We start from the raw sequence: 14,317 nt of genomic DNA on the forward strand, positions 1-14,317 counted from the left end.
GGCTCCTGGCAACAGCTGGGCTTTGTCCCAAACGGGAACCTTTCTTTCTCTTGGCCAATAACTAGTTCATTATCCAATAGCTGTGGCCGAGCATCTACATACTCAAGGACAATGCAAATGGATAAAAGGGTGTGTGCTGGGTGCTTTTAATTTTTTAAAGTTATATTTTGCTTCTGAACATTCATTTCTCCTTCTGCCAGGGCTCCCCAGTGCATTTGGGAGATTACCTCAAGCCCACTGGGTTCTGTGTTGGTGGGAGTGAAATTCAAGGCACCAGCCTCCTGTAAAGAATCTGAAGCCTCTCTCTGCCTCAGAGGTGCCTCAATGGGTATCTCTCTTCTAGGATATGAACCTTGGGAAAGTGATGTGAAGGCAGAAGGGACCCTTGGAGGCTATTTATCTCAGAGGCTCACTCACCAGGCTCTCCCCATAAAAGATCCTGGCCATCATCGTTCCCACAGCCCAGCCTGGAGCTCCCCCAAGACCAATCCATCAGCCTCCTCCAGACTGTGAGCGCCGCATCCCTTTCCAACAGATTCACTTTCGTTCACATGACCCAGAATCAATTTCTGTTGCTTGCACCCACAAACTCTGACATGGGATGAGGGAAAATAGAAGACTCCAAGTCAGGAACAAAGGGACCACAGATGTGGCCGATAACCCTCCCTTTCCTTGCTGCCCTGGAAGGCGGGGGAGGCTGTGGGAGGGTAGTTCCTCACTTCCCTGCTCTACATGCAGATGCCGGAAGGCCCGGGGCTCATCTGCAGAAAAACTCTAATTCTACGAGAAATTCTACTTCTAGAGAAGTAGTGGGTATGGCATTTGCTCTGTGAGTTCTTTGAGGGGGATTCCAACAAGAGACAGTCATTGTGGCAGAGTTAACCCCTGCCCCCTGAAAGAAATAGCAAAATAATTGGAAAAAATGGGATGGATGGTTATTTTTATAATGTCACAAGTCTGGACACAACTAGTGTCCATCAAATGGAGATAAATTATGATTCAAATAAATCTATTCATATATGTATGTGAGTGTGTATACACATGTACCTTCTGAGAAGCAGATGTCAAGAGGAGATTAAATGTGTAAGGATTTTGTTAGGAGAGAAAACACAAGAAAGTGATGCAAGTTTGACCCCATAAAGAAGAGAGTGAACAGGCGGAGCCAAAGTGTCCTCCACTGCCCATCCACTGCCCCATCGCCTGAGGCAGGCTTGGCAAGGCTGCTGGCGATCAGAGGCAGCTGCTGGAGGAACCCTGAGTCTCTCAGGGTAGAACTGCGTCAGCACGCTTGCATCTCCCATCCTCGGCTGGAGCAGCCGTGGAAAGTGTGGCCTGTGGTCAACACAGTGGTAGCTTTCAGAGGATGGCAGCTAGGGTCCGTGAGGTCACAGGTCTACAAGGTGTAGTCTCACAGCTGCCACCATATATATATGTGCATGTATATATGTTATATATATATATATATATATGTATATATATATATATATATATATATATATATATATATATATATGCTTATCTATGCATTTCTGTGTGTGTGCATTCATTAATGTAGAACATTTAAAATGTTGAAGTAAATGTAGCTCTTGTTGGAGCCCTGGGGGGCCACCCCAAATTGTGCCTCAATGACATATTGATTATTTATTAAAGTTACTTAAGAAATGGCCAATGCAAGAGGGACACTCTGACCCTCCTTCCTGCCTCCCTAGAAACAGGAAATAAATCTCTTATATGAAAGGTGCACTCCCTGCACCTGGAGGTAGAAGGACACCCTATCACCAGAGACAGGGAATTCGAAGCCAAGGAGCCTGTATAAACAAACCTTCTTACTTCTTTAATTCACTACCTCAAGCCCCAATTCTATTTAGATTCTTCACTAATTGGGCACCCAAAACCTGAATTTCTTCGTCCTGTCAATTTTTCCTAAATTTATTGTTTCTTTGTCTAAAAAGTATAAAAGCTTCTATGAGACCTGCACATGCATGAATTAAATTGTGTTTCTTTTTTCTCCCGTTCATCTGTCTCATTTCCGTGTATTATTAGTCCAGCCATAAGAACTCAAGAGTGGTAGGGGGGAGATTCCCCATCCCCTACATTCTCAACCTGTAAAGAACCACCACATGCCCCCTCAAAACTTCCTGTTACTGTGGAAGCAAGTATTCAAGCAACTTGGGAAAGAAGGAGCCGGAGCTGGCCGTCCATCCTGAATTCGCAACTTCCCGTTTCAGTCCCACAACCAAGTCTTTACCTGCTCTGCTCACGGATGGGAGCCTTGCCTGACTTCCCCTGAAGGGTCCCCATTATACTGGACTCATGTTGGAAAACTCCTCCGCAAGTTGTTCCCAGCAGTGTAAGGACAGGAAGACTCATCTCAGATTCCATCTTTTCCAATAACGGTGGAGGAATGGCTATTACAACACCACTCCAAACTCAGTTAGACCAAGTGCATTCTAATGAAAGGCTGTTTAAATTCATTTCCATAAAATTAATTTTTAATTCCATAAATTAGGTTTTAATGGAAACCAATGATGCTTTAGGATGTTGTGCTCCCTGGACGGTGCCCTCCTTGCAACTCAAAAGCACCGAAGCGTGACTCAAGGGTCTGCCATTTTGCACCTCATGTTATTAAAAATCAGGAATCCTAAGACACTGCAGAGGGCTTTCTGAATCGTGACCTCAATGAAGATCACAGTTACAATTCCAAGAGAGATGAACACCTTTAAGACACATATTTTCACTTGTTACACACAAAAAACTGGAGAAGAGTGCACCCCCCCCCCCACAATGATGCCAGGTACTGCCATCAGCTGTTTCCATTTTTTTGGTTCTTGTCCAACCCTAACTTGCATTTTAACCTAATTTTTACATAATAATAATCATACTATAGATAAAATTGTGTATCCTTTCTTCATTAAGTATCTAATCATAGAAATTTTCATATGTTGCTACATAGCTCTCATCTTTTATTTTATCTTTTTTGGCCGTGCAGCCTGTGGTGTCTTAGTTCCCTGAACAGGGGTAGAACCCGCACTTCTTGCAGTGGAAGTGAAGAGACTTAACCACTGGACTGCCAGGGAAGTCCCTCTCATCTTTAATTTTTAATGACTACCTGAATATTCCATAGAGGAATGTACCATAACTTACCCAACGAGTTCCCTCTTACTGGTCATCTGGGTTTTTTTCTATTATAAGTGAAATTGTCATGAGCTGAGAGATGAGGTTATAAACTAGTTTTAAAGACCTCTGGGGAAGATTTCAGTGTTACAATTCTATGTGTGATAAAGCTCTTAATGACAAAGAAATATTTCCAAGCATTTATAATCCTCCCTCACATTATAACTAAAAGGCCACTTTCATTCTCTTTTCTCCCTCCTCTGAATTGTGACCTTTCACAGACAATTCCTTTCACTACCACTTAGATGTAGTACCAATGACATGCATACAACTTAACCATAGCTTCCTGCCTTCTCAAAAGAAACAAAAAACAAAAACAAAAACCATACAGCTAGCTTCAGTAGAATTCTCCCCCAAGTTGGCCCATTGACCTAAACATTTATACAAATAAGAAATATAAGAAAGCAGGTGTGTGTGTTACTGGGTATTATTTTATTAAAAATGAACAGAAGGATATTCTACAATTCCGGTTCAAATTTTAAACCTGAATTTGACACATGTGCAAACACAGATTTTACCCAAACAACACCCACTGCCTTTGCTCTCCTGGTGTCTCTCCTTAATCAAGAATGTTTCAGTCAACAAAAGTTTTTGTGCATCTACAGTGTGCTAGATACAGATGATACTAGGGTGAGGAAGACACCACCCCTGCATATTGGCGTAATATTTTATAACTTATGTTAACAAGGTACTTTCCCTACATTTAGCCTTCTCAACAGAACTGTGGGTGGGTATGGTTACAACTGAGGAAACGAAGGTTCAGAGACCATTGTCCAAAAACTGAAAACACAACATTCACCCAGGTTGATCAGTTCTAAAGGCCATGAACTTTCCACTAAAGCACGCAGTCTCTCCCTAAGGCACGGAATACAGTCAACCTTCCTGTATCTGGGACAGCATAACTTCATAAAACTCTCTAAGGATCGGGGCTGGGATCACTTCCCTGCTGGGCTGATAATTAAACAGCCGCTAATTAGCACCGACTGTGCAGGGCCAGGGAGGGGCCAGGAGAAAGGGGGCAATCTAGAGTGCTGACTCCAAAGGGCATGCAGAACATCTTGGCTTGAAGTGAGCATGAGAAGAAAAACCACAAAACACAAAACTGGTATGTTGCTGAGAATACTGGTTTATGAAATCTATGATGCTGTCGATCGTATCACACTATTCTTTTCTGTATTACTCAGAATTATTTTGTTTACCACTATTATGCGTTGACTTAGTCCCCCTAAAAGATATATTGAAGTCCTAGCTGCACGTAAATTCAGTGAAGATAGAACATGCCCTCACACCATGCACAAAAATAAACTCAAAATGGCTTAAAGACCTAAATATAAGACAAGACACAATAAAACTCCTAGAAGAGAATATAGGCAAAACATTCTCTAACACAAATCGTACCAGTTTTTTCTTAGGTCATTCTCCCAAGGCAATAGAAATAAAAACAAAAATAAACAAATGGGAACTAATCAAACTTACAAGCTTTTGCACAGCAAAGGAAACCAGAAAAAACAAAACGAGACAAAAAGAAAAGACAACCTATGGACCGGGAGAAAACGTCTGCAAATGATGCGAACAACAAGGGCTAATCTCCAAAATACATAAACAGCTCCTACAACTCAACAACCAAAAAACAAAAATCCCAATTAAAAAAAGGGCAGAAGACCTAAAGAAGACATACAGATGGGCAGTAGGCATATGAAAAGATGCTCTACATCACTAATTATTAGAGAAATGCAAATCAGAACTACAATGTGGTATCAACTCACAGCAGTCAGAATGGCCATCATCAAAAAGTCTACAAATAACAAATGCTGGAGAGGGTGTGGAGAAAAGGGAACCCTCCTATACTGTTGGTGGGAATGCAAGTTTGTGCAGCCACTATGGAACACAGTATGCAGGTTACTCAGAAAACTAAAAATAGAATTACCATATGATCTAGCAATTCCTCTCCTAAGCATATACCCGGACAAAACTGTAATTCAAAAACATACAAGTACCCCTATGTTCATAGCAGCACTATTCACAATAGCCAAAACATGGAAACAACCTAGATGTCCATCAACAGATGAATGGATAAACATGTGGTATACAATGGAATACTACTCAGCCATAAAAAAGAACAAAATAATGCCATTTGCAGCAACATGGATGCAACTAGAGATTATCATACTAAGTGAAGTAAGTCAGACAGAGAAAGACAAATACCATATGATATCACTTTTATGTGGAATCTAAAATATGACACAAATGAACCTATCTACGAAACAGAAACAGACTCATAGACATAGAGATCAGACTTGTGGTTGACTAGGGGGAGAGGGGGTGGGAGAGGGAGGGACTGGGAATTTGGGGTTAGTAGATGCAAACTATTACATTTAGACTTGATAAACAGGGACTTCCCCGGTGGCACAGTGATTAAGAATCCACCTGCCAATGCAGGGGACACGGGTTCGAGCCCTGGTCCGGGAGGATCCCACATGCCACAGAGCAACTAAGCCTGTGAGCCACAACTACTGAGCCCGCGCGCCTAGAGCCCGTGCTCCGCGACAAGAGAAGCCACGTCAATGAGAAACCCATGCACCGCAACAAAGAGTAGCCCCCGCTCGCCGCAACTAGAGAAAGCCTGCGTGCAGCAATGAAGACCCAAAGCAGCCAAAAAACAAATCAATTTAAAAAAAGAAAAAAAAATTTTTTTAATTGCAAAATAAAAAAAAAGAAGAATGAATAAGCAACAAGTTCCTACTGTGTAGCACAGGGAACTATATCCAATCTCCTGGGATAAACCATAATGGAAAGGAATATTTAAAAAAGAATGTCCATATGTGTAAAACTGAGTCAATTTGTTGTACAGCAGAGATTGGCACAGCACTGTAAATCAACTATACTTCAATTAAAAAAAAATACGGAAAACAAAATATGTTGAAGTCCTAACCCCCAGTACCTCTGAAGGTGACCTGATTTGGGAACAGGGTCGGTGCAGATGTGATTAGTTAAGGTGAGGGCAGCCTGGGGCCCAGTGGGTCCTAATGCAGTGCGGCCGATGTCCTCATAAGAAGAGGATGGATAGACACAGGAGGAAAATGCCACAGAAAGACACACTCACCCTCCCCACCCATACACACCGCCACCCCCATGGCCACACAGACACAGAGTGAAGCCACCTCTGGAGGGAGGAGGCACGGGACAGACTTTGCTACTAGAAGCCAGAGAGCCCTGGGACTACCAGAAGCCAGGAGAGGCAAGGGAAGGGCCCCAGCCAGAGATCTCAGGAGCACAGCCCTGCCAGCACGTTGATCTGAAGTCTGAACTGCTGGCCAGAACTGTGAGAGAGTAAATTTCTGTTGTGTTAAAGCCACCCAGTGTGTGGTACTTGGTTATGGAAACCGTTACAACAGCTAAGAGTTAAACTATGTCCCAATGCTTCCTCCTTATTTGTAAGCTTCATGTGGTACGTAAAGTGCTCCTGTAGTTTCATTTGGACAAAGATTGCTTTTTACCATAGGTCACTTCTGCAAACAAACAAAAGGAAAATGTTAGTAAAATAAATTGGTTAAGAAGTTCCTAAACTCCTTCACAGACAGAGTCAAACTCAGAGTTGTCCGTGTCTGTTTCCCTCCGTGCCATCCAGCGCGTTGGTGGTCAACCTTTCTTGAGAAAATGCTTCACTCTTGTCTCCAGGGTTTTCCTCCAAGCTGCCCACACCTATTCTGCACGTTTTGTTGCACCAGGGGAGGCAATGAACATTTTGTCACTCGTGGCATTTGCAGAGAGCAGTTGTAAGATACACTTAGGAATAGATGGTGTATGATAGTTTTGGCTTTTCTAGATTTTCTGATGGTAAGCTTTTCTTTTTAAATTTAATTTATTTTATTTATTTTTGCCTGCTTTGGGTCTTTGTTGCTGTGCGCGGGCTTTCTCTAGTTGCGGCAAGCGGGGGCTACTCTTCGTTGCAGTGCGCAGGCTTCTCATTGCGGTGGCTTCTCTTGTTGTGGAGCACGGGCTCTAGGCACACGGGCTCAGTAGTTGCGGCACACAGGCTCAGTAGTTGTGGCTCGCAGGCCCTAGAGCGTAAGCTCAGTAGTTGTGGTGCACGGGCTTAGCTGCTCTGCGGCATGTGGGATCTTCCCAGACAAGGGATCGAATCCATGTCCCCTGCATTGGCAGGCGGATTCTCAACCACTGCGCCACCAGGGAAGTCCTGATGGTAAACTTTTGAGGGGTTAATCATAGTGGAACCTCTCTCAGTTTGCCTCACCCCAGGACTGGAGACCCTGAGAAGAGGACTGGGAGACAGTCGTCTGTGGGAGTGATGAGGTTTTGTGGGTAGAGCCCTGGATCGGGGTCAGGAGCTCTGGGGTGGGCCTGAGGTGTAGCCACGGATGTGGGTTTGAAACCGGCACCTGCCCCTAACCCTGTGTCTTTGAGCATCATAGCGATCTTTCTGAGACTCAGTTTCCTTACCCCTAAAATGGGAATCATAATTACCTCTGAGGGTTGTTTTGAGAAATGAATCATGTCAACTGCTGTGACACACCCAGCACAGTGCCCAGCACATGGCAGGTCAGGTCCCACAAACGCCAGTTCCCTTGGTCGGTCCTCTAGTCGGCTGTCCTGGACCCGGTGCACATCAAATCACCTGGGAGCTTTAACAATCCCCACCCTCAGGCCACACCTGGACCCAAGCAGACCCTCTGGGGCTGGGGCCGAGCATTGGAGGTTCTTCAAACTCTCCAGGGGGCCCCGCCCTGCACCAAGGTTGACTCTGTCTTAGAGGCAGGTTTTCTTCCTCCGTAAAAGACCTGCCTCCACCTCTGGGAATTATGATGAGACTCTGGCTGGATGCAGGCTGTGGAATCCTCACTTGGTGAAGAGCTCTGCAGACGTGGGACTCGTGCCATCACCTTGCTGAAGGTGTCACCCCAAGGCGGGGCGGGGGGATGCCCACTGCCCTCAGCCGGCACCCTGCCCACTGCCGGGCCTGGCTCTTCCTCCCTCTCTGTCTGTGGAAGGTTGGGGTCGGATTGGATCATTTATTCTCTAACTGGGGCGCACAGCAGAATCACCGGGGTGAGCTGCTTCTTAAATTAAACATTATTTTAAAACAGAGAAGTAGGAAAGAAGAAAAGAAAAAACATGATTTCCCCCTACCTCCCCATAATTCCTGTTGACACTAAAAAGAATAAATAAGGTAGCACATGTGCATGATTAGAAAATGAAAGAGGTACAGTTACCTCTGTTCAGTTACCTCTGAAAATGAAAGAAAGTTACATGATGGAAGGGGAACATTTTATCCTTCCCTCCTCTTCTCCGCTCACAAATAGTTCCCTTCAAAGGTAACTGCTGCTAGTAATTTCTTGGGAGCTCTTCCAGGAAATGTTTATACATATGCTCTAATACATATATGTACAGAAAGAGGGAAATTTTGTTAAAAGCAGTGTATTTAGCATGATCCTTTTACAGTGTAGTGAGTTGAATGTTCCCCCAAAATATATATCCCTCAAAAATTTTTTTTGAATTTTATCTATCTATATCTATCTATCATCTATCTATCTATCTATCAATCTATCTATTAACTATCTATCTATCTATCTATCTACCATCTATCTATCTTTTGGGCCGCATGGCTTGTGGGATCTTAGCTCCCCGACCATGAATCAAACCCAGGCCCTCAGCAATGAAAGCACAGAGTCCTAACCATTGGACCGCCAGGGAATCCCCCTCCCTCCAAATTTTATGTCCACGTCCTAAACCCTGGAACCGGAGAATGTGACTTTATTTGGAAAAAGGATCCTTGTAGATGTAATTATAGATCTTGTGATGAGATCATTCTGCATTATCTGGGTGGGCCCTAAATCCAATGACACGTGATCCAGAACAAGTATCCTTACAAGAGACACAGGAGAGAAACACAGAGGGGAAGCCTCGTGGAGGTGGAAGCAGGGAGGAGAGTGATGCAGCCCAAGCACAGGAACGTGACAACCAACAGAGGCTGGGAGAGGCGGAAGGAATCTCCCCCAGAGCCCCTGGAGGGAGCACTGCCCCGAGGACACCTTGATTGTGGACTTTTGGCCTCCAGGACTGTGAAAGACTAAATAGAAGTTGTTTTAAATCACCAAGTTTGTGGAATTTGTTACGGTAGCCATAGGAAACTCATACAACGTAGCAAATTTAAAAGAGAGATTTATATATACACATACATATATACAATATCAATATAGAATATCCATATGTTTAATATCTAAATATAGATATTATATAGTATACAACTAGCAGATTTACATATATAATATGTATATGTTATAATCTATATAGTTCTACATATCTGTAGATATATCTATTGTAATATAGATATAATATCTGGTGGTATCTTTTAAATTTACTATGAAAGGATCATGATAACTATATATACTATTCTCTTTTTTTTTGATGAACATAATAAAGTTTTTATTTTTTTTCCACATCTTTTTTTTTTTAAATATATTTATTTATATTTATTGTTTTGGCTGTGTTGGGTCTTCGTTTCTGTGCGAGGGCTTCCTCTAGTTGTGGCAAGCGGGGGCCACTCTTCATCGCGGTGCGCGGGCCTTTCATTATCGCGGCCTCTCCCGTTGCAGAGCACAGGCTCCAGACGCACAGGCTCAGTAGTTGTGGCTCACGGGCCTAGTCGCTCCGTGGCATGTGGGATCTTCCCAGACCAGGGCTCGAACCCGTGTCCCCTGCATTGGCAGGCAGATTCTCAACCACTGCGCCACCAGGGAAGCCCCTTTCCACATCTTTATTGGAGTATAATTGCTTTACAATGTTGTGTTAGTACACCAAAGTGAATCAGCTATACATATACATATATCCCCATATCTCCTCCTATTTGAGCCTCCCTCCCACCCTCCCTATCCCACCCCTCTAGGTGGTCACAAAGCACCGAGCTGATCTCCCTGTGCTATGCAGCTGCTTCTCACTAGCTATCTATTTTACATTTGGTAGTATATACAAGTCCATGCCACTCTCTCACTTCATCCCAGCTTACCCTTCCCCCTCTGTGTCCTCAAGTCCGTTCTCTACGTCTGCATCTCTATTCCTGCCCTGCCATTAGGTTAATCAGTACCTTTTTTTTTTTTTTTTTAGATTCCATATATATGCGTTAGCATACTGTATCTGTTTTTCTCTTTCTGGCTTACTTCACTCTGTATGACAGGCTCTAGGTCCATCCACCTCACTACAAATAACTCAATTTCATTTCATTTTATGGCTGAGTAATATTCCATTGTATATATGTGCCACATCTTTTTTATCCATTCATCTGTCGATGGACATTTAGGTTGTTTCCATGTCCTGGCTATTATAAATAGAGCTGCAGTGAACACTGGGGTCCATGTGTCTTTTTGGATTATGGTTTTCTCATGGTATATGCCCAGTAGTGGGATTGCTGGGTCGTATGGTAGTTCTATTTTTAGTTTTTTAAGGAACCTCCATACCATTCTCCATAATGGCTGTAACAATTTACATTCCCACCAACAGTGCAGGAGGGTTCCCTTTTCTCCACACCCTCTCCAGCATTATATATACTCTTCTTAACAAAAACTCTTTCATTCCCTTTAACAGATGCATATTATTACATCATGTGGTTCAAGAAAATTTCTTTATCTCGTCACCTGTCGAAGGATGCCCTGGTTGGCTGCATCTTTTGTTGTTGTTATTTTGCAGTTCCACTGAGTGCTGCAGTGAATATCTACACACACACACACACACACACACACACACACACACACAAACACACACACACACAGAGTGGTGATGTTTCTAAAGTATGTCATCAGGATAAATTATAAGCAGTGGAATCGCTGGGTTGATGAGTACGACTTTAAATTTTCATCAGGCAGTTATTGCCAAATGCCCTCCAGAAAGTTTATAACAAATTGCGTGCTCACTGACAATGCATCAGAGTGTGGGGAACTTTAAAAAGTTATGGATCTCAGACACCGTAATGGGGCTATTCTGAACCAGGGGCCTGGGGTGCTGCCCAGGAACCTGTACTTTGAAGAGCTCCCAGGGGACTGGGCTATAGACCGGGGCTGAGAACTTCAGGAGGCTCCAAACTCTGAGGTCCCCTCTGGTTCTCTGATGCATCCAGTGATGCTTCTGTCTGGGGAAGCAGAGGTTCCGAGCCCGGCCTCACAGAGCAATCGTCTGGGGAGTTGTAAAACAAGTCCCTGCGGGTGGGTCACGGCCTCTGGGTTTCTCGAGCTTTCCAGGTGATTCTGAAGAGCCCCCGGGCTTGAGACACAGTGTGCTGGACTCCTCTGCTCCCCTTTCTTCTCTCTTGACCCCGTCCTGACACATCACGGACAGAGAAGTGATATCAAATTAAACTACAGCTGAGAGAGGGACAAAGTGCATCGACACTAAGCAACTTCAAGAGTGCGCTCTCTGGAGGAGAACAAACCCAAATCCATAAGAAAATACATTCTATTTACTCACTAAAAATTCATCTCTCCTTATTCATCTCAGACTAGTTGCTGGGAGTGGGGAGAGGGCAGGCTGGGGGCGTGGGCAGTGGGAGGAGTATCAAGAATATAGCCAAGTTTCCAAAGAACATTGTTCTTTAAAAAATAATTAAAACCCTCTTAATTTGTGAGGTAAATTACCTAGCGTTTATTATGGGCCGAGGACTTCCGTTCCCTGATAGGTTCAGACAAAACAAAAATAGCTGTTCCAGAAACATCCTGCCCAAAACATCAGCTGGAACATCCGTGGGTGGACTTGAAGATGAGTCCACATGGGGCACAGGATTAAGGCTGGAGTAGACGGCCCTCTGGCCCCTGGCCTGACCATCCTGTCTGCTGTTACTCTCCTGGGGAGGAGGGGAAAGACCCGTCCTTTCTGGTGTGTCAGCCAACCTGGAGAGAATCTGTCTTCCTCTTGTGAGATGCCAGAGGTGTGCTGGGGGGCTGTCCTTTTAAGATTTGAGCTGCCGGGGAGAACTGAAATGGATTGGGGTGGGCTTCATCTCATGGAAAGGACAGTACAGCTTGACTTCTATTTAGTATAAAATGTGGAAGAGGAGGCTGCGTGGCAATGTGGATGAGTTGGTCTTTGGGACAGGCAGGCATGGAGGCCCTGGTGTACCTACTGTCCACTGCTGTGACATCTCGAGCAAGCTACAGAAACTCTTTAAGGCTCAGTTTTTTCACCTGTAAAATGGGGATGAGACCTAATACCGACTCACAATGCTTGAGGGCTGACTGTGTGCCAGGTGGTGTTTAGTCCTTTTCATACCTCATCTCAGATAGTTTTCACAACAACCTTGGGGCGGGGGCGGGGGGCTAGGAGGGAAGGCATGAAGAAGTTAAGTGGCTGGAAAAGTCACACAGTTAGCCAAGGGTGGAGCCATGAGTCAGATCTGTTACAGGCTGAATTATGTCCCCCTAAAAAAATTCATACGTTAACGCTGTAACCCCCAGTATGTCCGAATGTGATCGTTTTTGGAGAAAGTGTCTTTAAAGAGATAATTCAGTTAAAATGAGGTCATTAAGGTGAGCCTTAATCCAGTATGGCTGCTGTCTACGGGGTGAAGACAGACACCTTCAAGGCATGGAGAAAGGCCTGGAATAGGTCACTCTCTCATGGCTCTCAGAAGAAACCAACCCTGCCGATACCTTGATCTTGGACTTCCAGACTCCAGAACTGTGAGGCATAAGTTTCTGTTGTTTAAGCTGCCTGGTCTCTGGTGCTGGGTTACGGCAGCCCTAGGAAACTCACACGTTGCCCCAGCAGACCCGTTGCACAGTCTGAGTATACCCCTACTGTCCCAGGTGGTTGCTTTGCTCCTGCCTCATATTTGGGTTGTGGTGAGGGTGAGGCTCAAATGAGACAATGCAGACACACATCTGGCCCCTGGTATATACTCAGTAAACGCCAGCAATTGCTACCGGAATTATTGCCAGTGTTGTCATATTTCCGGCCCTGTGGAAAGATAGCGGGGTGGCGCCTTCCCTTGTTCCATCCTACATCAAGCCAGGGTTGTCTTTTCCCAAAGCAGCCCAGAGAGTCTTTGATTCATTCTTTTTTTTCTTTTTTTTAAATTATATTTTATTTTTGGCTGCGTTGGGTCTTCGTTGCTGTGCACAGGCTTTCTCTAGTTGCAGTGAGCGGGGTCTACTCTTCATTGTGGTGCGCGGGCTTCTCATGGCGGTACCTTCTCTTGTTGCGGAGCATGGGCTCTAGGTGCGCGGGCTCAGTAGTTGTGGCGCATGGGCTTAGTTGCTCCGCGGCATGTGGGATCTTCCGGACCAGGGCTCGAACCTGTGTCCCCTGCATTGGTGGGTGGATTCTTAACCACTGCACCACCAGGGAAGTCCCTGATTCGTTCTTCTTGCTCTTAGCTAGTGGAAGACAAATCAAATTCAACATGGCAAGAGAAAGCAGCTGGAGTCCATTCCCATGTGTGTCCTGACAGCAGAAGACCCCCGGGCAGGAAAGCACATCTCCACTTCTTTGCCTTCACCTTTCCAAGGCAGCATGTGAGCTCAGTGTTTGCACCGAGGAGCTGAACACAGCTCATCAAACAAGAGACCCAGAAAAGCCCTCATTGCTGGGGTGATGTGGGAGATTATGGAGGAAGGAGGCCACGGCTAAACTCAGATAGTCCAGTTCCTCGCTTTCTACGAACCGTTGGCCTTGGTTGTCAGGATCTAGAGACGGAGGTTTGGGGAGGGAAGACTTGACCCAGGGAGGTCCATCACCGGCAAGGAGGGAGAGAGCAGGCAGAGAACAGTCGGAGAGTCTGGCTGCTTAACTTCCTCCTTGAACAGGCAGTTGTGACTTTTTGAAAGTCCAATTATAGGCAAATCACAGGGCTTAACTTTTCAAAGAACAGGGAGTTAAGCCACAATTATGGTTGAATGCACCATATTGATTGCCCTCATTTAGAGAGGTTTGAGAGAATGAAGACGATCAATTGAGGGGAGAGGATATGGCTTCGTGCCTCTGGCCACAGTTCCAGCCACTGCGTCTCAGTGACAAGATATTAACAAATTGCTATCTAACAACTAAAGCTGTGTATACAAGCTATGCTACGAGATAAGTCAGTGTAATTAGGGAGGGATCGAAAGATGCTTCTAGTAGAGCGAAGGGCAGAGGCCACTGA

At 44.8% G+C, this 14,317-nt stretch overlaps 1 protein-coding gene across 1 annotated transcript in view; it reads right to left on the reverse strand.

Annotated features, from left to right (window-relative positions):
• Positions 1-14,317, reverse strand: part of PCSK2 (proprotein convertase subtilisin/kexin type 2) — a 216,948-nt gene that overhangs the window by 101,550 nt on the left and 101,081 nt on the right. The gene's annotated exons all lie outside the window — the stretch shown is intronic.

The sequence above is a fragment of the Balaenoptera borealis genome, assembly GCF_965194805.1.
Source record: "Balaenoptera borealis genome assembly, chromosome: 16".
NCBI lineage: Eukaryota > Metazoa > Chordata > Mammalia > Artiodactyla > Balaenopteridae > Balaenoptera > Balaenoptera borealis.